General features: G+C 34.6%; 1 long non-coding RNA gene across 1 annotated transcript; it reads left to right on the top strand.

Moving 5' to 3' along the window:
• Window positions 1-471: 471 nt before the first annotated feature.
• LOC134855579 (uncharacterized) lies at window positions 472-2,262 on the top strand. The gene is made up of 2 exons (XR_010164509.1): window positions 472-697; window positions 1,835-2,262. It is a non-coding gene; the product is annotated as an uncharacterized LOC134855579 (long non-coding RNA).
• The last annotated feature ends 21,692 nt before the right edge of the window (window positions 2,263-23,954 follow it).

The following is a 23,954-nucleotide window of genomic DNA, read 5'->3' on the forward strand; positions in this document are numbered from 1 at the left end:
TTTTACCACATTAATCAATTAAAAACCTCTTCCTGTTTCAAAATGAAACTCCGATTACCAAAGATTTCTGTCTTTTGGTTTTAATTATGATGATATTATAATTTAACTATTTGCTGATTTTTTCTCCAATCAATACTCAAGAGAATTAAGAATTTGAATTAAGAAAAGAGCAACTAGTTAATAACATCGTGCGTTGCTATTTGTAATCAATTCTTTTTTCCGTAAAAATAATTTTCTATTCCTGATTGGGAAACGGCTGCCAATAACTTACTGGCGGCAATTTAATTTTGCGATGAAAGTCTAATTTATGGCAGTTTTTTTATGTCTGAGATAACTTTGGTGGTTAACTTAAGGGGAAATAAATTTTTTGTTGCCAAAAAAGGTTGTCAATTGAGTAATAAATACACCATATATATTTTTGTTTTCTCTTTAATCATAAAATGTCAGTTTTCAATTATATGCTTTTTGAAGTAGTAGACATCATAAAGAGCAGTTTGTCTCCAAATCTTTGCTTTGATAAAACTGAAAATGGTAGAAACTTCAAATAAAAAAGTCAACATCTTTATTTTATTATTTTTTGTTTGGTTTCTCCGAGCCGAGTGTTCAAGGTCAACAATGGAACAAAACTCAGGCTTTGAATTTGACAAGAATCGAATCATTTTTGCAAGTGGTATCTTCGGATTACTGCCATTTCAAGGTAACTAATTAGTTTTCATCATTATAAGAAGATTTAATGTTCTAGTTGCAGCTTCAAGGGGGGCGGGGGGGGTCGTACGGACGCCTTTTTCTCAGTGATTTGATCCCCTGCCGACCCAAAGGGTCCCCCTTTGAACTATTTTGAGATATCCATTTTTGGCTGACGGACCCTAAGGGCTAAAATTTAGGCTAAAATCTATCCTAGTCTAAAATTTTTCTTAAGGCGCCAATAAGTACTAACCTTTAGAAGGAAGCGCGCCGAAAAAACAAGTTTTTGGTAAAAAAATTCGAAAAAAAAAATTTAAAACGTTTTGGCCGTTTTTTTTTCAAAATTTTGCCTGCGACACAAAAAAATTGGCCAAAAAAACTTTTAAGTATCTTCGGAGAGCTCGGGATATCAATTTGGTCGACCTAAAAAAGTCGACAAAATTTTCGATATTTTTTAAAAATCCGCCCTCTCAAAAAAATCCTAGAAGCACACCTGATTCTAGTTTTAATCACAAAAAATTGCAACTGATTGTTGTAAAGTTAGCAAAAAAACTAATTCATAGACAGTAGAAAAAACCAACGACCTCTCCGCCGAAAGATAGTTCGTATTTTTTACACTTCCCCTGTCATTCAAATTTTCTAGATTAAATAAGTTCACAATTTTTAGTTTGCTCACCAAGCCAAGCTTCATTGCATTTTGACAATGTTAAAAGAGCTTTTCAAAAGTGAATATCACTTGGGGGGGGGGAAAGAGACGGCGGCTCGACTTAAAATTAGATTGAGTCCTCTAATCGCCGAGACATTTTTGGGTATTCGGCAGAAACGTTCTCACAATCACAACCATGAAAAATAGTCAAACGTAGAGAGGAAACCTGGAAGAGAATTATTCGAAAAAAGCGAAAAAAAGTCGACCCTTTTCCACCCCCCTACCCCCACCTTTCGATTTCAAATTAAAAAACTACTTTAACGTTGTCATAAAACGTTGTCGAACTAACAATATTTAACATATTTGGTTTTCATATCTTTCATCGTAAATTTGAGTGAAAAAGAGCCCGATTACAGTGTATTCTAACGCTCTAATATCTCAACATTTTTCACCTTTAATTCAGCTAATTTTTTATGTTATGATTAAAATTTGTTTCTTTTTCAGCAGTCGGATATCTCCAAGAAAAAAATCCAACTCCAAACTGGGCGTCACTCGAAAACGAGGAGGACTCATCAGAGTGGCTTTTCCGGGTAACTTCCAGGGAATATAGGGAGAAACAATTAGGACGAGCCAATATTAACAAAAGGCCAGACGCCCATTCATGGGGGTAGAAAAACAGACATGCTTCAAGAAATCGATTCACTAGAAATGTTTCTGACAAGGACAAAAGGGATCTCAAAATCATTCGGGCATTTGGATACTTCTGAAATTGAATCAACCAAACAGCATGGCCGAATTACTGGATTTCATACCGGTTTCACCAATGCTTTATGTGATATGTCTTTCATAGCTATGTCGTCATTGCAATTTATGTTATGCTATCATTTCACAGCTGAATATGACTCTCTGCTGAATTAAAATGTTGACATTAACCACTTATTTTCAGAAATAATTAAGAGAAATACTTTGCGGCCTATCTCTTTAAAGTTGAACTATTTGGTTCTTTTAAATGACATTGCGGAAAAAAAATTTTGTAGCAAATAAAATAAGTTTAAGCTTTTGATTGACTTGTGGGAAAAAACAATCCTTGACGACAAAAAATGATCAAATACAAATTTAATTAGAATAATATGGAAAAGTAAACAATATATTAACAGTTTTCGATTTTACCTTTGTTTTCCAAAAAAATATATTCAATTAAATAAATAATGCAAAAACGAGTTGGAATCAATGGCTGAAGTAACTTTACATCTGCGGTAAAATTAATTTCTTATTTCAGTATTTCATCGCAGGTATTTCGAAAATTTAGGGTCATCTGATGTAAAATACAAGACAATCAGACAAGTTTTTCTCTAGATTTAAAAATTTCCTCGTTAATTCCGATAACGACTGATAAAATGTTTGATATGATATCCCAGTTGGAACCCTGAAGCATTTTTTTTAAAACTGACTTTTTTTTGTGAAAATCATCCCCCACACGTCATAAGAAGTACAAAGTTATGAATTTTGCTCCTAGTATCAAATCAATTATGGCAAATAAGCTTCCTTCTGCCAATTTGGATCGATTTCTAAGACTGATCGAATCCCAGCTTATGCGCGTTAATAGCGCAAAATATATCGCGCGTTAATTGTCCCAAATTGATGGAAAACTAACGAAAAATGATCACAGGTGAAATGTCTTTTCAAATTTAAGCTCAAGTCATCAATACTTGTTGAATGATATTAAAAATTCTGTCAAAAATGACTCGTTAAAAAGTCGAAATTTTCCTGGAGAAAAAAAAACCCACGCCGAGCACAAATATGCCGTTATTTTCGTTAGGAAAGTCGGAACAAGTTTTTTTTTTTAAAAAAGTTGTTTCAATTCTTTTCCAGAAAAAAGCAGAGATAAACTTTTAGGTACAGCCAACATTATTGAAAGAGGATGAGATAAGAACAATTTGGCTTCGAGACATAAACTCGCTAGCAACCTTACGAAAACATTAATGCGCACAATTTTTGATACGTGTTAAATAAAACCAAACAAACAGTGTGGCCAAAATACTGATCTAGTTTCCGATTTTCTGTTGCTTTACGCGATGATATTTTCCTCGCAATCTTGTCTATTTATCCCTAAATTAGTTTCGATGGTATGAGTTTCCAGCTGAATTTTGATTTTGATAAATTAAAATGATTTAAAGTATAAACCTAAACCAGCAGAATCGCAACCCTCATGAAAATTTGACTTTAAATTAGTTTCAGAAAACATTAAATTTTAACATCCCGCATTTAATTTGAAAAATACGCGCAAAAATTGACTACTTTCAAATATTTTTACTTTTCATTCGTATGATACCTAAAAAATAACTACATCTAAGAGACCTATTTCACTGGTTAAGCATATGCGCTTTCTATACTTCTTTAACTATCCTGCAATTCCAGTAAAGTTAGATGGTTAAGGATATTCATAGTTTATTGTTCTAGAGCTTGCTTTAAGTTTTGTTTATAGACCTCCTATGATATGCTTAGAAGCTCGTTGTGAACTGTTTTAGAGCTCGCTTTCTTGATATCACTAGTCTAGTCTGTTGTTTTAGCGCTCGATATGAATTCCAGGTGATGGAAAGCGTTCTTTCCATGCATTTCAAATCCACCAAGTTTTGTAACCAAAAACTCAACTGAAAAGGTTTCTGGAACTGACAGTTGGTGGGAGAATAGATCTCTAGGGTTTTTCGCTGCACATTTTTTCTAGGTAAAAAAGTTGTAAGTTTGCAATTTTTCAAGAGCAAACATTGGTAGTTTTCAAAAATATTGGAAATAAGTTTATTTTCATGGAAATTATCAGTTTAAGTTTGATTTTTCAACTAATGTTTTTAACAAATCATCATTATTTGCTGTCTTTTATCTTATCCAAAAAGCTGTTGCTGTTCACAAGAATCCTTAATGACATTGCATTACACGTTTTAACAGCATTCTCCTTGAGTCGAACTTCCTGAATCACAGAGCAAACTTTAAAAATAAAAAAAAAGAACCGTTTTTTCGATTTTTTTTTGTCGAAATGTGCAGCAAAATGATTGAAAAAAGCAATAAAAATGTTTAATGTGTACTGGAAATTAACTGACAGTTCAGTATTTTGTCGCTCAATATCTGTCATTTTTGAGTTACTTGGTCTGACAAATTGTAGGCGACCAAAATTTTTCTCCAGACTAAGAGATATTTTGAAAACCTCAATCACTAACATTACGTTTTTTTTTGATACCCCATATGTGCTTCTATATTGTTTTTATAACTGTCAAAATTGGTTGGAAAAATTCGCACCGCGGCTTGGATCCTTACCTCCACTTCGTGAACTGGTCGGAGCAACAAGACAACAACACTGCTCGTTTATTTGGAAAAATTGAAAAAAAAATCCAGAAAAGCTTTTTTGAAAAAAAAGTGTTCTTTTGGCATGTATCAATATAAAAAAAACGCTTAAATTTGCGCTGGTTATCTTAGTGTTTGCATCATATTGCTATAAAGCACAAAAAAACGCAATTTTTGTCTGCGCGTGGAAAGGGTCGTGAAAACAGCAACTTTCAAAAAATGAAAAATTCAAAGAAATTAGCTAAGCATTTCGAGCTGCACTATAGGTTTCCCGGATTGTTGGGTCAATTAAACTCAGTACTCTTTCAAAATAAACCCAGAGTTTTTATTCTTTGCAAAGCTCTTGCAGAATAAAAAGGAAAAGAAACAAAAAAAAAGTTGTACTGTCACAGCACTAGAACAGTGTTACAAAGCTGTTTTTTTTTCGGATTCTTTGTTTTTGTCCTGCACGAGTACTGATAATTTTGGTGTTTACCAGAGGTGATTATCCGGTGATAACGAGTTTGAACCCATAGAAGACAATTTTTTTTAAGGTGCGAAGTAATCTGTTTTAATACCAGTTTTATAGTTTTGCAAAAAACTGACCGCAAATTGTGGTAAATTCAACGTTTTTTCCCAAAGATGAAAATTTAAGTTTTGTTACGTATCGTGACTATGTAAAACAGTCATTTAAGTGTTTCAAACCTCAAAAATTTGATAAAAATTGTAAGAAGGCAGTTTTATTGCCAAAAAAATTGAAAATAGGATAGTATTGTAGAAGTCAAGTTTGTTGGAAACAGAGTAAATTTTGGTGAAAACAGTTTAAACTTTGGTGGAAATTAACAAAAAATGCAAAACGCTAGACAAGCCGTGCATCTCTCACAACTTAAAATCGGTTCAAAGTTTTTTAAAGTTTTTTGTTCCTTATGTTGTCTTATAGCAAAAGATTTCTTACAAATCCATTGATCGAGTTTTATCAAAGTATTATTTGTATCCTTGGATAGATTGGTTGAACGTTGGTAAGGATCATTGGTTATAAAATCAGTGTTGACTCAATTTCATCACATATCAAGGCTATTATGGCATTTGAACAGTAGTTTTACAGTACTGGTTGTATACTTTTGCATATGTGAAACAATAGTGATTTTTACAGGCAGACAAAAAGGGCTCTTTTTCCTCCGCTCACTGTATTATCTGAGAAACCATTGGATTAAAAACCTAAGTTTCAAACCTAAAGAGAATAAATATATGAAATTACCTGATCTGTTGAAGCGTGTTAAATTGGTTCAGAAACAATTTCGTATTTATCGCTGTTTTTTTATTATCAGTTGAATTAACCAATTATCACAATGTGTCACTATGATAAATTAGCATGCTTCTAATCAATCGTATCCATGAATGCTTTAGTAAAACTTCTGAAAATTTTTCGAAAAAGTTAGCATAGAAGGAAACTTGCGAATAAAAAGGAAATTTATCCGTAATTACAAATCTTGTAACTACGTGTTTTAACATTTCCCACTGATAACAACTACAAATACCAAATAACTTTAATTGAGTCATCAAAAAAATGAGTCATCTTGCACAGATCTATAACAGTAATGTTCAGACGGGAAACTTGAGATGATTAAAATTAGAAGTTCAGTAGCTTCTTCGAAAATCTACAAGGCAAGTCTCTGGCAGATTGGTTTCTCTAAGAGAGCACGCCTAGAGAAAGTTGACAAAGCTGGAGAGGAAACGAACGCGCATCTTCAAACGTCGAGTTTTGTTCCTCAGTCAAAGTGGACTGCAAGCAATCATGAAGTTGAGGAGGCTTGTTTTGACTACAGCAGACTCAGTGAACATGTGATCATTGCAGAACTAGCCAAGTTTTCATTGACAATTCTATTGACTTTGTTATTCTTAAGTTGAGTTAAAACAGACATATATCCAATTGATTTGCAACCCAAATTACAGTTAAGCGATCAAGCACATTATTTTGCTGAGAATTGTAAGGGTGATTTTAAAAAAGAAATTGCTTATCATTCTAAGTCAAACCTCAAAAAAAAACAGAAATTATAAGGCCTGCAATGGCAAAATTTGGAATGTTCGTTCCGTTGAAGAAAACAGCATGGTGATAAATCTGGTCTGCCATCGGGTGAGTAATGTAACTCATCTTTGCAAAAAAGTTTTGAAGTAGGTTAAGCAACAACAACATCGGCAAAAATAGATTTAATAAGAGAGTAAGTAATCAGGCTGATGGGGGTCAGTTTTCAGAGGGAGAAATAAAAAGGGCTCCGAGAACGGCACTGAAGAAGAAACCTTTTTAGCATCAAATCTCATCGGCATGGCCGCTGCATATGAAAGTGCCGTCATTGATGGCACTGACTTTAAACTGTAAGCTGACACAGGTGCTGATGCAACAGTGCGTTGTCCAGCATCACGGAGAAGTTCGGAAAACCTACTCTAGATGGAACTGCTCAGACTCTAGAAGCATGCGATGAACACAATTTCTAATTCAATTGAAGACCAATTTGTGAACATTGAATCTACTCAAAGCTACCATTGGCAGTTATTCGGTCGAACAAGGATTTCAGACTCTTTGGAGGCAATCTGTTACCAACCAAATACTCGGTACATAGGCTCTCAGGGACATTGTCGACAGTGGAAAGATAAAAGGCCCAGGTGAAACTAAGCTTAGGTCCAACCAATTTTCTGCAAGAAAGCAATTATTGTTACCGATGCAAAGCCTTATGACAGGGTCAGACAGGGAGGCCTCCAGCCAGTGCATTCCGAAGCATCACCATTTGAGTGGCAGAGAAAGAAAATGGTCATCTCCGATTTCGTATTGATTAAAAATATCAATTCAAAGACGTAAGAGTACCCCTCACCCGTCACCGCGATAATTTTCCACAACTTATATGGAGCCCAATCCTTTGAAAAAGACTTCTCAGAGAGTTACGAGCAAATCGAACTTGATGATGAAGCAAAATAAATGAGCATATTTAACACCCAACAGCGGCCTATCGAGATGTCTCTCTCGACTCTCTCAAGGATAAGAAAACTCTTCCTCGAGCTTTCAATACTGCATCGAGAAACCACACAAAAGAATCATAAGCGTGGTTGTCTTCCAAGGCTGCCTGCTTGTCTACGGAACATCACGCGACCAATACGAAAAGTGTATGGCGGCAGTAAATGAATAATCATCAAAAGCGATTTGCAATCGAATCGAATATGTCAAGACATCCATGAGATTGGAGAAAAGGCTCAGAAGCTGAATCACACTTCAAGGAAGAAGTAGAAACACTGAAAAAACGAGAAGGCATCATCTTAAGAGGTGTTGTACCTTCTAACAGGCCGAGGTTCAGGAACAATTTATGGACGATCCCCACAAGGCGAGCAACAGAAACGGCTCTGAATTTGGCTGCTTAGAGATCTGGCATGTCTCAAGTTGCGAGATCTGTCAGAAGAGCAGACCATAGCTTGGGAAAACAGTTTCCAAGTGGCCGGAAGCAGATGTTTTGGAAGAATTGTTATGGACTGGGCGCACATCAAATTGCGAGAAATCAAATTGTTCAATGCCAACCAATGACAGAGCTAATCTAAAGACCAAATGTGTCTACCAGCAGTCTTTGCGAGATTTGGAATACCATAATATCTAGTACTGAGAATGGACCCGGTTTATTGAGCGATGACTTCATAGCATCATGTAAATTTCAAGGAATTCGCCAAAATGGTATCACCAATCTACCACCCACGAGCAAATGGACTAGCGGAAAGAGCAATGGCTTTGTCATTCTCCAACGAGTACTAATGACTCATAGAAACCCTTCCAGAGCGAAGGGCACATCAAAAAATCAGATTACTTCTAAATCGATTTTGTATTACCTGAAAATTACAAACCGAAAAAAGTGGATGCACAGCAAGTTTCAACATTCGACAAGGATCCAACACAGCCAATACTGAACCCTATCAATCAGAGATAAACCTTCAAGAACAAGCTCAACAAAGTTTGAATGAGGTATAAACTGAAATAATAAAGGTGAAATAATATTTTTTGGTTAGAAAAAAGTTTTGTTTCATACCAAAGGTGAAAAACTATAACCTATTAACTTTTTTGAACTGCAAAAAGGCTAAATGTAGTTGCTCGGCAATTGACCCGGTTTCTAGGCGTAACTTTGAGTTCATTAAAAAAAGTTAAAAATTACCTCTTCATATAAAATTTCTTTAGTTTTTTATTTTAATTTAAATCAGCACTGTAGTTAAATTATAGTTAAACCTGAGGCTTTATATATGTCAAACGATGACAAAACTGTGATGCATTTCTGAATTGCAATGCAACTTCAACCCGGGAAGGAAAATCAGATCCCATCCATAACAATTTTACTCAGTACAGGAACCATTATTGTTTGTGTATGTTCTGAGTTGCTGGAAATAAAAAATATGGTCTCAAATGTTTATTATTTTTTCTTGAAAAAAGAAATAAAATATAACTTCGTAGCAAGCGTTTGTAGGAACTAATATCTACACAAAAGGAAATGAGAAACACTTTGGTGGCTTGGTACTATTTTGGTTGCATTCATTTCGTTTCGATAAAACCAGGTGAATCACATGGTATCGCCCGCTACAGAAACTTCGGATCTTTGTCTCTTCTGCTCGATTTTGACTTTTTCTGTTTTCTCGAACTTCCATTGAGACTTCCTATAGCACACAAAAAAAATTAGTTTGAAAAAATTATTAAATAAATTTGATTAGAATCATCTTAACGAACAAATTTCACTCAAAAAGATTAGATTCAGTTTAACGAACAAATTTTAAACAAAACAAACTAGATTATTTTGAAGTTAAATGTCTTTTTCTGATATAAATAGTCTGTTTTTTGAATAAAATTTCGAATTTTTTTTAGATGCAGTTACAAAATAGTTTGAAGCAAAATTACCATTTCTGCTTGAGAGCAAAGTTTACAAAATCAAGGGTACTAGTCCGGCAAATAGCACTCTAGTACCCTCAAGAAACTCAAAGAGAAAGATAGATTTCGAATTTACCTTCTGTAGCGCATTAAACTCACAAATCGCGCTACTCGTAATTTCACAATTTTACCTAGAAATCAAAAAGTTGTCTCAAAATAATATTCAGAACGGCTTAAAATCTAGCAGTAATTTTTAACATAATCTTGAGCATGCAATTGGAACACGAGATAGTTTTCAAAAAAAAATAATTTTCTTGAAAAGTCTCAGAACCACACAGGAGCGATTTAAAGGGGCGGAAGGCGCCCCCCCCCCACTATCAGGGATTTGACATCCCCATCCAAAAAACTGCCTGCAGCGCAGAACTTTTTGTTAGTCAAAAGATTGTTTTTATAGTGTTGAGGAAGAGCTCGGAAAATAAATTTGGTCGATCTAAAAGAGAACATTCCTGGAACCATAATTAATCTCTAAATACTTATTAACAGTCGAAATTCAAAAATGCTCAAAAACATATTTGTGGTTTTTTTTCAATCCTTGTATTTCAATGCTTAATGTTCGTTGAAATTATTTACTTTAGTTGAAATTACTACTAATTAGTTTTGAAATTACTTACTTACTACTTGAACTGCGTGACTGACTTGCTTCGTCTGCCCTTGACTCCTCATTCATAGACTTCACATTCGAACCACTCACAGAAGATCCAACCACTGAAAATACACTCAAGATAGTTATCTAAATCTTTAATATCTTCAGGCAATATATTCACGTTTTTTGAAATAAAGAGTTTCAACAGGGGTAGTTTTTTTAAAGGAAAGTTGAGTGCTGCCCGCACTGAAAAATTTTAAATTGAAGTCGATTTAAATCGATTTTTATTTAATTAAAATTTAAAAAAAAAACGATTTACGATAGCCCATTTAATTACACAAATCATTTATAGTACATTAAATGGGTTTTAACGGTAGAGAAAAAACTTGACGGCAAAAATCGATTTAAATCTAACATCTTTGGTTAAAAATCTAATATTTAGATTAATATGAACCCATATATGTTGACAAAAATGGATTAAAATGACCTAGAATCGATTGAAATAAAATAATAAACTAAATTTCTGTATCGGTGATAATCCCTAAATCTTATCTGAAAACTAGACTAATAATACAGTTGAATTAATAGTAAAGTTTAATAAGTAAGTATGGATCAAAGAATAGAAGATAACTATAATCTCTCAAAAGTTAACACAGAGTGAGTTTCAGTCTTTAGCACCATCAAGTTGTTAGAACAATCAACATGATTGACAGGTCTTTAATTAGTGTTATTCAAATGATCTCTAACATTAATAATAATAAGTTATAGCGTCCTCTTTCTTAGGTGGTCTACTCACTACCACCATATTTCCCCCTCTAGAAAATTTCAACAACGTTTGAAATTCTCTTATAAGATCACAATAAACAAAATTCAGTCAATGAGTTTAAAAGTTTTTGGGATTAAGTTTTCTTTCCTTGTAGTTCCATATTACTAGTCGAGAATGTTGGTCTCCTATGTTTCCTTCTCGGTGATGGTGACGTTGTATCTTCCGATGATAACGGAATTTCCCCTGGCGAAGTTGGAATAGTTTGTGACCCTTGTTTCTCTTCTACATTTTTGACCGAATGTTTTAGTGGGCTTCCAAAGAATTGTGTCTGCCGCTTGCTTCTGCCCGACGACCTTGAGTTTTTCGACACCTGTGAATCGTTATCGCCTTCTCCGTTTCTTTTCTCCTTTTTCTTCTCTGCTTTCCTTCTATCTGCTGATTTGTTTTCCTCCGATTTCTTTTCCGTCGTTTCTGATGTTATTCCCATCTTCCCGTCTAATTTTTCTTCCTCGTTCTGTGAAGTATTTGACTTCTCTGTTGCCGTCTTACTCTGATTCCCCTCCATGTTGTCTTGCGTCTTCTCCTTCTCTGTTGTCGGTACTGCGGGAATTGGACAGTTTATGCTTTCTTTCGATTGATTCTCAATTTGCATTTCTTTTGTTCCGGCTGGTATTATGGAGATTGGACATTCTTCTGTCGACTGTGCCTCAAATCTATTTTCTGCTGGTGGTACTGCTTGCACCTCGTGTTCTGGGGAGCTGCTTGATGACATGATTAGGTCTATTACTCCTCCACTCGGTACTTCCTTAAGTTTATTTGGCGATGCTACATATTTGGAAGCTAACGTTGGCGGGTTCTTTCTCGCTGTCTTCGTCAGCGTGGAATATAGTTTCATCGTCTTCGCATGTAGTCTATCCAGTTTCTCGAATGGCCTGTCAAATGTCGTATTTTCTGTGTCTGAATTTTCGGTTGACGTTGAAACTGATGAGACGTCTGGTCTCGGCAGGATATGAACAAGTATGTTTGGTCCACTTGAGCTGCACTGATGTAATGGTTTCCTCGGCGTGCTTGCGGCTGGTGTCTTCTTTCCTAAACCTGAACAATATGCTGACTTGAATTTCGGTTTAAGTGATATGTGGTTTTTTCTAATTAGTTTCCCATTATTGGTGATGTAAGTATTCTTAGTGACTTTAACAATTTTCCCATTAAACCGCTTGAATAAAGGACGTCCCGATTTCCTGTCTAAAATTTTCCGGTATACCACTACTTTCTCCGGATAGTGAATAAGATCGAATTCTAGATTACTTGTTTTCGTCCTGTACTCTGGCACCTCCGGTTCTACTCTAAATCTTAGAGTTCCTTCATTCAAGTCGCTTCTGAGGCTTGCTGCTAATAATGGGTTTCTTTCAGTCAGTTTTCTAAATGCCTCAGATCCCTCCTTGTGTGAAAGATGTCTCCTGTGCAATTTCCAGTCCTATGCTGCCTTTGCCAGATTTTCTAATGCTCTGATACTCTCTGGCTCTTCTCCAGTCCTCTTCATTTTTGGTGACACGTCTCTGCTTGCCATCCCTTTCTTCACCACCTTTAATCTAGTCCTTGAGTCCGCCGATTCTCGCATCTCCTCCAGCTTCAATAGTGATCTCTCCAGTCTCTGTTGATCTAGATTTAATGAACATTTTAGTTTATCCCTGAAATTAGACCATTCCGTATTCGGTTTCCGTCCGAAATGAAGTTCGAAAGGTGACTTCTTAAGGATGCTGTGACGTGATATTCGAATATCTTCCAAAATTGACTTGACTGCTGTTTGTATATCCTCAAAATTTGGGTCCAATTGCATTGTGCCTAGTTTTCTTTTTATGGTTTGAATACATCTTTTTACTAATCCACACCCCCGGTGGTCTCCTACTGGGCAAAAGATTTGATTTATTCCCTTTGATTTACAAAATTCTGCTACTTTCGCATTTTTGAATCCCGAATATTGATCTGTCCTTAAAGTCTTTGGTATGGTATGTTGGTGTATGTAGTTTTTTAAGAATTTGAGCATTTTTTCGCTCCCCGACTTCCTGGTGATCATGGCAGAAGGGTATTTTGAAAATCTATCAATAGCGACTATTATGAATAGTTTCTTTCCCTTAGAATCGAACATTGGGCCAGCAAGGTCTATTTATAATTCCTCGTTCACCTCTGATAGTTCTGCTAAGGGTTCTGCCGAATTGAATGTTTTAGACGTTTTAAGGTTCTTACCATACGCTGAACATGATCTGCAGGTTTGGCATAAATCAATGATCTCCCTATGCATTTTCGGTCATCACAGATATTGTGTCGCTTCCACCATTGCCTCTTGTCCTGGGTGTGTTCTGTGCAATCGGGCCATTACTGCTTTCCTCAGACAAGTTGGTATTGCCACTCTATTGTCAATAATGATGCAGTCGTTGATTACTGAGGCGTCGTCCCAAAAGTTTGCCATGTAGCTGCCCAATCTCAAGAATCCTTCTCTATCCTTCGCTAGGATGTGTTTCCTTAGTTGGCCTAACTGGCTGTCTTCCGTCGTGAGTTCCCCCAGTAGATCCGCATCGAGTATGTTATGGAGGCCTGTGGTGAATGATTTCTTGTTTGTGTTCACTGGAGCTTCTTGTTCTTTCTTCTTTCCAACTTTATCTGCTATCATGTTGACCCTCACTGTCTTTTTCATTCTGTTCGTTCTGAAGTTTGCCAGCATTCGAGCGTAGTGCATCTTGTTCTTGTTTACGATATTGATCCTTTTCCTTTTCCTGCTTTCGGTTATCATCTCCACTGTCTGTCTTGTTTCTGCTCTATTTCTTTCCTCAATCGGGTTTTTTGTCTGTTTTATGGATGGCAGGATGAATTTACTCATTTTCCTCTGAAAGTTTTGTTTTGTTGAGTTGATTATGAATTTATTTGAGCTGTTGATGTTTAAATTTAAGGTCGGGGACAATGAAACTTGTATATTTTTGGCTGAATATAACTCCGTTGCTTCTGATTGGTTGGATTTTGTTACGACGCCCTCTCGTGGTGAACTGGTTAGATATGGCGTAGTTGTGAATATATTAAAATTTGACGAATCTGATTGGTTACAGTTTTCACCGCATGGCTTTCCGCCCTCTCGTGGTGAGTTGTGCATTTGCATATCTTGTTTTGATTGGTTGTTGTTTTTGCCGCATAAATTTCCGATCTGTACTTGAGGGATGTGAATTTGCATACATTGATCAGATTGGATAATGTCAGTTCCGCATGACGATGCGCCCTCTTGCGGATGTGTGAACATTTGCATATCTGATCCTGATTGGTTGATACTTGTTCCTTCCGTATCGGATGTTTTGTTACTTTTTGCGGTTCTGTATCGAGGATTTGATTGGATAGATTCTTCGTACGAGATATCGACGCCCCCTTGTAGGTCTTTCGCGCGTTTACCTCCATAGACTCTGAATGCTAATCATACAGATCCATAAACTAAGTCTAAGAAAAAACTAATCATACAAATTTCATACATTTTTACTAAAATGAAGATTTTATTATGTTTTGGCATAAAATTGGTGTATTGTAATAAATAAAAGAGAAAGCCTGCAAAAAAAACTTTCAACAAAATTTTTTTGTTTGTGTAATTTTTTGTGTGTCTAACATTGTCCTGCATACACAAAATTTTTCATTTCTCAGGATAACTTTTTACAAAAACGCTACAAACCCATGATTAATGAAACAATTTAAAAAATTTAGAAAAAAATAGTTTTTTGAAAATTTTTGCTAACATTTTAAAGTTTGATTTATTCATTATATCTTTTGCTTAAAACAAAACTAGACAACTCAAGCCGTTTCTATTGCATTAAACTTACGAGATGCTCTAACGTTTGTTGACTCTACTTTTGAATAGCCAAATTCTTTGCCACTTGTGTTCGATTACGAACACAAACCAACAATTTTTTGGAAATTAAATTTTTAAATTTATCAAGTTTTTTGGTTCATGGAAAAATCCTAGCTATACAGTTTCCATGTATAAAAACCCACTTATCCTAGGTCTTTCATGCACTTTTTTGTACTTATTGAATTTCATGAAAAGTGCCTGATTAGCATTTTTTCATATATGAATTTTGTATGACTGGCACTTTGGGTCAACCCGGGTTGCTTTATTGTCTGTATAAAGTTTATTGCAATCGAATTCTTGTCAGTACGGTACTTTATTTGCAAAAATTGATCACAAAATGTTTTTTTTGCCATTTTTTGTTTTTTAAAAAAGACAAATTGAATCAACTGCCATGCAAAAACCGAAAACAGAGCCAACAGATATTTGGAAAATAGTCTAAGAATGCTTTTAAACAGAAAAATATTTGAATATCAGCTTTTGAATATCGAGGAAAAAAGGTGCCACTTAAACTTTGGTAATTTTTAGATCAATTTGTGATTGAAAATTATGAATAAAAACAAATCTAAACTAAGATTATTGGATCAATAAGTAAAACTTATATGTAGCAGGGAAATCTGAAAATTAGACTCTGCACTTTCGAAACCAGAAGTCGATAACGTTTTTCGTGAGCATACATTTGTTCTGTTCGAATGTGTAATTTGCCTTCATTTTACCGAAAGAATTGAACTGAGCTTGAAAAGAAGTCAAAAGACAAACTGCAAAAAAATAATTTTGAGCCTGAACAATTTTAAAGTATTTTCCCGAAAAAAAAACGAAAAAAAATTAATAATACAGTAAAATAAAAGAATCTGAAAAGAATCTGAACTAAGTTCATCGACTCTTAAACATTCAAAGCAACTTATCGGACATTGCTACCGATAGTTTGACTTTTTTTGGATTGCGAATCAAGAATAATGGCTTTAAAATGACACTAGAGTTGACGTTTTTTACGAGTTTTTCTTGGGGTGACCTAAGTTGTGCAAAAACACCCACAATCTTCAATATCCTTCCAACCACTTCCAACGGTGTGATCAAAATAATAAGTATACTAATTTGGATTATTAAACCATGAAAATGTTTCTAAAAAAACAGTAGTGTCATTATTTTGCCTGCAAAATCAAATAGTTAGAAGTTTAATTTCTCGATGTTGAATTTCTGAAATAATTATGAATTTTCAAGCAAAAACTAAAAATTTCTTGCTTAAAACCCTAGTTAGGATTCACAATTTTGCAACTCAATAAGTTTTTCACAATTTACCAAAAGTTATATTTTTTATATCAAATGTTTTCAAAATGTTGCATTTGTCTGCTCTACCGCTTTTTAACCTCTTTTTTGTATTTGTTGATGGAATTTTGAGTTCCTTATCAAAAGTTTCCTGTATGACTGCCAGCATCTAGCAGACCTTTAGCTAAATTTTCAAACGCAAATTTTCAAAGATAGCTAACAATAAAAATCATGGATGGAAGCAGCACAAGTTTTCTTAACAGTTTTTATCTTTAAAAATAGTTCCACAACATAATCTAATCAGAATTGTAAAACGTGAAATGCTTAATTTAATTCGAAATTACAGTTTCATTTTCTTGCGCAGTTATTGTAACATCTTGAAAAATTTTTGCAAGATTTGGATTTTAAAAAGCACGACAGAAGTTATCAAAAAAGCCATGGGGACCAAAAATTTTGCGGTGATCAAAATTATAAATAAATTTCTTTATATTTTTTTATCTATTAACATAGGCTATAAATTTCTCCTTGTATCAAGGTACACTGTTTCAGATGATAACTTTCAATTGGTAAATTTTGCGCCTGATTTGCCCAAACAGCAATGTCTGAGATCTTTTCCTAGAATTTAGGATAATAGATATGGAAAAGCGCTCATACATTGCTTCAGCGAAGTAGAAAGCAGAGGGTAAATTCTCCCGAAAAAAAACTAAATGGGGTTCTTTACCCCGGAAAAATTTAACCTGAATTAACTACTATTTTAAACAACTTTGCTTATATTCTCTAGACTTACCCATGGAGCTTCCATTTAAAGAGTTTCCAATCAAGGAGTTTTCTTTTCCGGACTTTTCATTCAGGGATTTTTCATTCCATGAATTTCCACCCCCGATGGAATTTCCAATCATAGAATTAACAGTATAAGAATTTTCAGCTACAGAATTTCTTTCCTCTGAGTTCCCAAGTACTGAAGTTTCTTGAGATTTTCCCATTGGCGTCTTTATGGTTGCAGATTTTTCCATCGAGGATTTTTTCCCATGACTGGAATCAGTTTTTAACAATGTCCCAAAACTGGACCCGACAAACGTTTTTGTAGCCATGTTAGAAGAACCTTCAATGTTATTTGACCCATCGTTTTTCGATTCGCCGACGCTTTTTTCGCCAAAATTTGAACCTTTTGTGGATCTGTCAACAGATTTTCGACTTGAGTTTTCTTGCTTTTCGACTTGTTTGTTGTTTTGATTCTGTTTTGATTTCTCAGCATTTTCCTCAATTTTGTTATTTGTCGTTGAAAACTGCTGATATGTTGTGTCTTTTAAGGGAAAGATTTATTTTGGGATTATGATAACAATCTAATAATAAGTTCAAAACAATTTAGTTTAGAAGTCCTTCGAAAAAATATCATTTTGTGGCCAGGGGCGGATCTAGGTTTTTATCGAGGGGGGAGGGGCGGATCTTAAAAACAATCAAAATTTTTGTCAAGATTTTTTGAAATTGACCAAATTGATTTTCCGAGCTTTCCCAAAGCACTAGAAAAGATCCTTTTTTGACCAAATTTTCTGAGGCGCAGGCATAGTTTCGAAAAAAAACAGTCCAAAAAGAGGCATTTTTTGGAAAATTTTGACCAAAAAACTTCATTATTTCGACGCGCGCTTACCCTTCCAAAAAATTATTATATATTGGCGCCAAAGTCGTCTTCAGAAAATCTTTAGGATCCGTCACAAAAAATGGATATCTCAAAATAGTACAAAGGTGGACACTTTGGGTCGGCAAGAGGGTCGAAACCCTGAGAGGAAGCAAACGTCCGTAACCCCCCCCCCCCCTAAACCCGCCCCTGGTTGTGGCTGTACCAAGCTTAATTGAACTTTTACAATTCAAAAAGTTCTGCTTTCATTACAGATTTTTTTTCACTCGTTTTAGAAAGCTGATTGTTTTGACGCAGGCCATTTTTTTTCTCTCTTAATCGCTTGTTGTTGCTTTGCCAGTTTCAAATTCAGTTTTTCCATTCTGCTTATGCTTTGTATTGCATGCAACGTGCACGTTTTTAGCACGCTTCAAGGTTTTTGCAAATTTTTATGGCGTAAAAATTAAAAACAAAACTAATAAGTTTTGTTCCTCAAAACCTTTTTTTGCGAATCAACTTGAAGTTGTAGATCAATCCCTTTTCCCCGTAATGTCTTCGACATATAAATCGTAGTAAGTTGCGTTTGCTCAACACTCTGGGCTCTCGTGTCGGCCAGCGAGCGTGTTTCATTTTGGGGCAAAATTTGGTCTCTTTCGACTGTTTTGTTCTGTGATTCAGACAAAGTATAGTCATTGCTGTTGTTTGTGTTGCGCGTTTGAGGGGTGATTGACAGCGAATGACCTCCACTTCTTGAGTGACCTTGAAAAATGTGAAAATTTGTAGTTTTTGAAACTTTGGTTGAATGTGTTCACATTATTGACGTTTCTAGTAAAAAAACTGTTAGGGCGTTACCTGCTTTTTTTCTGCAATTGCTGCCTCCGATAGGTTTAAAAACAAACGTAAACAAATGTAATTGGACAAAACATTAGTTCACAAGAAGTCTGCGAATTAATTTTTATTCAGAAGTTGTTTTGAATACTCAAACCTGTTCGTGAGTTTGTCTGGTTCGGTCTTTTGTAGAGTGTCATTGTCGTGTCAGTTGCAACACTCGTATCTCCAAACACGCTGTCGTCCACCACTGTTGCACTCGGCTCAATCATCGCTGACCCGAGGTGGGACCTCGTTCTAGGTAGTTAAAATAGCCCGGGTCAAGGTGTTCACTTTATGTTTTGACGGTGCTCGAGGTATGTTTCGAGTTTGTGGTCGACCCAAACCCTGTCTCGAATATTTTTTTTCGGTCGAGCACTGACAGATACTCGAATTTGAATCGAAACAAAAATTGAGCGCCTCGACCCGGGAATTAGTCGCAAAATAATTTTTCAGCTCAAATTCAACTGAATGTACATTTTTCAACTCAAAACATTCTTCATTTTGTCGACTTTTTTTTGCCATTTTTCATCTTGTGCAAATAAATAATAATTAGTCATTTTTCTAAACAGATAAGTAGTCATTTAAAAAAAAATGAAACCAAAAGACTGCTGATATCATTGAAAGGTGTTCTGGCTACCCTCTTCCGTTTCTGATGTTTTTCAAACAATTCAATAGATCAAGCCAACCAGCAAACGGAAAAGAATCAAGGAAAAGGAAAACAAAAAAATCTTTTAAATTGTTTTCGATGTTTTAAACCTTCAATGTTTAAACAAAAAAATCATGAGTTAGTTTTGATTGCCACTATTTTTCATAAAGATGAGATTCGTCATTTTTGATTTAAGAAAAAAAATACAGGACCTAATTAAGTGTCTTCACTTCGTTTAATCCAGTTAAAAAATCAGTTCTATAAATTTTTATAAGAGAAAATTAAAAAGTGAAGTTTTTTTTCAAAAGACTGAGAAAAAGAGTAAACGAGGCCAAACTGTGCACTATATAGGCAAACAATTGGATATTTGTAGCCCGTACCCAGGGAATTTTCTGTGCAAGATCTGAAATTCTTTATTTCTTACATAAGTTGATTCTTAGATCTGAAATATTTTCTTTCACATCTTGATAAGAATTGACAGTTTTCACATCTGAATTTTGGATCTGAAATAACATTGAAAAACAGAATTTCAGATCTGAAGTCAGTTTTGAGAAATCTTTTGTCAAGTTATAATTTATGCATTTCGACCAAAAAGTTGATTTTTTGTTTCTTATTGCTTCTGGAATACACAATTATGTTTAGATTATCTATCAGCAAAAAAATTTCCGAATAATTTCACAAACAGTTTTTTTTTCAAACTAAATTTCTTGTTCCACGGTGTTAAAAAGCTTTCAAAAACTGTTAGAAGATCTGTAAAATTTTTGATGTTCATGCGCTAATTATGCGTTTTCAATGTTTATCTGATGCTTGGGGAAATATATTTTGGCAGTCTCCAAACTGCGACTTTTCTGAGTACCTAGTGGCAGCTAGCAGAAGCTACAAATACAAAAAAAAATCAAAAATAAAAAAAAATTGTGTCAGAGTCATTGATTTTTTCAGATCTGAAATTAGATTTAAAGTAGTTTTTTTTTCAGATCTGAAATAACCAAGTAAAACAAATTTTTAGATCTGAAATTAGATCTGAAAAAAAAACAATTATTAAAGTATCCAAGCGTTAATTAAAAATTTCATAACCCATTTCAGATCTGAAATCTAGATCGGAAAAAGGTTATTTCAGATCTGTTTTAGAAAGTTTACTGGGTACGAGAGGTCTCTGCAATCCAGAGACAAGTCTTTAGTTATGTAGTTATGTAGTCTGGCCTAGTAATTGTGATGTTTTGGCTTATGCAGCCGAAAAAAAAAATTTGATCAGGGGTTGACAAATCTAATCAGAATGATTTCCAAGTACGTAAACTTACCAATCAATACAACGTCAAGGAGACAAAAAAATGTATTTTGTTATAAATTGATCCATTTGTATGATACAGTGAAAAAATTTGAAGACTAATTAGACGTAATTACGCGACTTAAATTTTTAACGATTTTTTTTGATAATCAATTTAGCAAGCATTTGAGCTGGCACGTTGAGATAACCAGAATTACCAACAGATAAATAAAAAGCTCAATGAAACCTCAGTTAAAAGGATATGCAAAATGCTAAGACGTTATGCTTATTTTAAATAAAATTTCAATGAAAACAACAATTTTTTTTCGCAGCAAAAAACTTATTCAATTATAAACCTAAACTCCTACGTCCTGTATTATATAGAATATCTAAGAATGCCTGTTGACGTTAATTGTTCGCTTGGATTTTTATTAGTTTAATTTTTTGTGTTTTTTTTTGTTTTTAGTTCTTTTTCTCGTTTTTAAAACCAGATTTGTATAGAAAACCTGAAACCAATCATAACTTTCCTTTCAAAAATTTAGTTTGAACTTTGAGAACATGATAATTCTCGAAGCACTAGAAAATTAAATTCCTAATTTCCGCTCCGCGACACATAAAAACGGACTTGTAGGTCTAATGGTGATCTCCCAGTCGATGAAATTAACTGTCTTTTTCAAACAATAACGAATTAGTTATGCACATTCGAACATCTTAAAAACTTTAGAGGCGTTTAAAAACTATTCAATTTCAGACTTGAGATTGGTTTCTAAAATGAAAAAATAATTTTCTGTTTTTTTATTGAAAGCATTGGTGGATCTAAGATTTTCTCAAAGGGGCGATTTTCAAAAAATTGTAGGTCGACCGATTAGATTTTCCGAGCACTCTCAAAACAGTATAGATAAAAATTCAAAAAATATTGCGCCGCAGACAAGTTTTTGAAAGAACGGGTCAAAAATCTCTTTTTGGGCACTTTTGGAAAACTTTGACCAAAAAATTACGCTTCCCTTCAAAATTACTAAATTTTGGCCTTTAGAAACTTTTTGGGGTTAGCAAGGCTGAAATCGGTGTCATAAAACAATACGCAAGGAAGGATTTTTTGGTTGGCGTGATGGTCAAATCCCTAAGAAAAAGCCACTGATTGTAAGCCTGAACAATTTGTTTTTATTACGACTTTTTGAACAATTTATTAAGTTTATGATTGTTCTTAATTTGCGCTTTATAAAAAAACCTACTCATAATTTTTTAATCATCTTCCATACAGTTTATGCTGTTATAACACATGCACCTACCTGTTGTCGACAAAAACCGAGTCCAATTCGTCCACCTGGGAAGTTTGTCGGGCTCTGACAGGTGTTAATCTGTGGGATCCACTGACAGGGGTGGGGGCTCCGTCGTTCCACATCACTGGCTGTATGTAACTGGAACCCATCGAGACACGACTGCTGACGTCCGATTTGGAATTCTGGAGTGCCGATCCACCTGAAACAGAAGAAAAAAAAAATAGACAAATTTTCAACAATTTATACTGTATTATTGTTATAACTGATATGTTATTACTGTTAATTCATGTTATAACTATACAATTGCTGAAATAAAAAAAACCAAACTCACAAGCAAAACTGGTCAAAAACAAGCAATTGAGCCGCCTTTAGAACAAAAAACAGAATCTTCGAAAGCCTATTGTCGTCACGAAAGCACTTTTTTGAAAATAAACTATTTTTCAAATACTTTTTTGAAACCTGATTTCAAAATCAAAATATTTTTCATTGTGAACACAAAAAGAGTTTCTCACCTCTGTGACTAGCTGGACTGAGCGTCTGCTGTTGATAAAACTTCTGATAGCCAGGGTGTAATTGGAACGCAGTTTGAGACACAGTGCTACTTTGCATGCTGAATATATCCAGTGGGCTCATTTTCCGATTCTCAAACTTCATGATAAATTTCAAAAAGCAAGATTTATGGAAAAACATGACACAAAATTGTAAGTTAATTTGAAATATGTTAAGCAAAACTAAAGAGAAAAAAAGTTTTTGATGTTTTCATAACTGTTTTTTTTTTTAGCTAGTTAACTCAATTTCGAAGAAGCTTTCATCATATTTAAACCATTCTTGTGGGCAAAAGGTGATTTTCGGAGCGAAAAACAAAAAATGAGCCTTGAATCATCGCCTTCTTGCCAGGTGGTGGCCATTTCGGAGTTCCAATCAGTTTGCGAGTAGGAATAGTCATTACTGTTTTGCTCGTGCAGTTTCAGTTTGTGTCCGTGTTGCGACATTAAAGGACGAAGAATGCCTGAAAAAAAATCACCTACCGTTAAATGAAATCGTTTTTTTTTTTGCGTAAAGCATCGAAGTTATGCATGTATTTTTGATTACTGAACCTTTTTTTTGGAAATTGATTTTGGCAGCACCGTAAAAAAGATGCGCAAAAAAATGCGAGTTGGAATCTGAGAGGTTTTTCATACATTTTTCTCTTAATAAAAAATCAGTCACATAATTGATTGAAAATTTGTAAGGATCACTCTTTTCACTTCTTTGTTAATTCTATGGCTATGTTACGAGTATATGTTTTAAATTTATAATTTATAAGTTACCATCATTTTCAAGGTCAGGGTTACTAATATCCTCCAGTTCTGAAGGTTGAATGCTTTCGCCCACCTCTCCGACCATCATAATTTGGCGGCCACGATTGGAGCCGAAACTCGACTCGTAACTCCGACCAGATCGGTTGTCGCGGGTTGAACTTATGATTAGAATCCGATTTATTTTAAGCAAATTTCATTTTATGTTTTGTTGGTTTTTTTTTCAAGATCTCTCTAAGCCTTTTCCCATACTTTGGTAAACTTTGCTACCCTTTCAAAACTGGCAGCTCTGAAATTTTGAAAACTTTTTTTTTTTGAGTTTTCAGATACCAAAAAATGGCTTCAGGTCGTATGAATTTGTTTTCTTTGTCTAATAGTTGTTTTATTTTCAACTAGTCAATTAAAAAAAAGTTCAAGCTTGATGTCAAAAAACTTTCAAATGAAAAAAACTCAAAGTAGTAAAAAAAGTATGTAATTACCTCTTTGTGTCGAAAATATAAGAAAAGTTGAGCGAAAATAGGAAAAATTAAGGAATGCCGGAGCTAAATCGGTCCCTTAATTCATCCGTTGGCTTGACATAATGTATATGTGTACTATAAGTATTCCTAGAAGTCCCTCGATCTTTACTTTGACTCGTCAAAGGATCCACTCGACTCTGAGTAGTTTCGGACATTCTTCGTGTCGGTACAAGCATGATAGTTAGATTATAATCAAAATGCAGGATTGAAAGGTGGCTTCTAAAACTCATTGAACAATTACAAAAATGAAGAAACCAGAGCAGAAACTTTTAACAAAGTTTTAAGCAAGCAAAAACAATTTCAGGGACTTTTAAATCTACAAACTTTGAAGAAAATCAAAGCAGAAACATTTAATGAAGTTTTAAGCAGGCAAAAAATGTT

The sequence above is a fragment of the Symsagittifera roscoffensis genome, chromosome 10 (genome assembly GCF_963678635.1).
Source record: "Symsagittifera roscoffensis chromosome 10, txSymRosc1.1, whole genome shotgun sequence".
Classification (NCBI taxonomy): Eukaryota; Metazoa; Xenacoelomorpha; order Acoela; family Convolutidae; genus Symsagittifera; species Symsagittifera roscoffensis.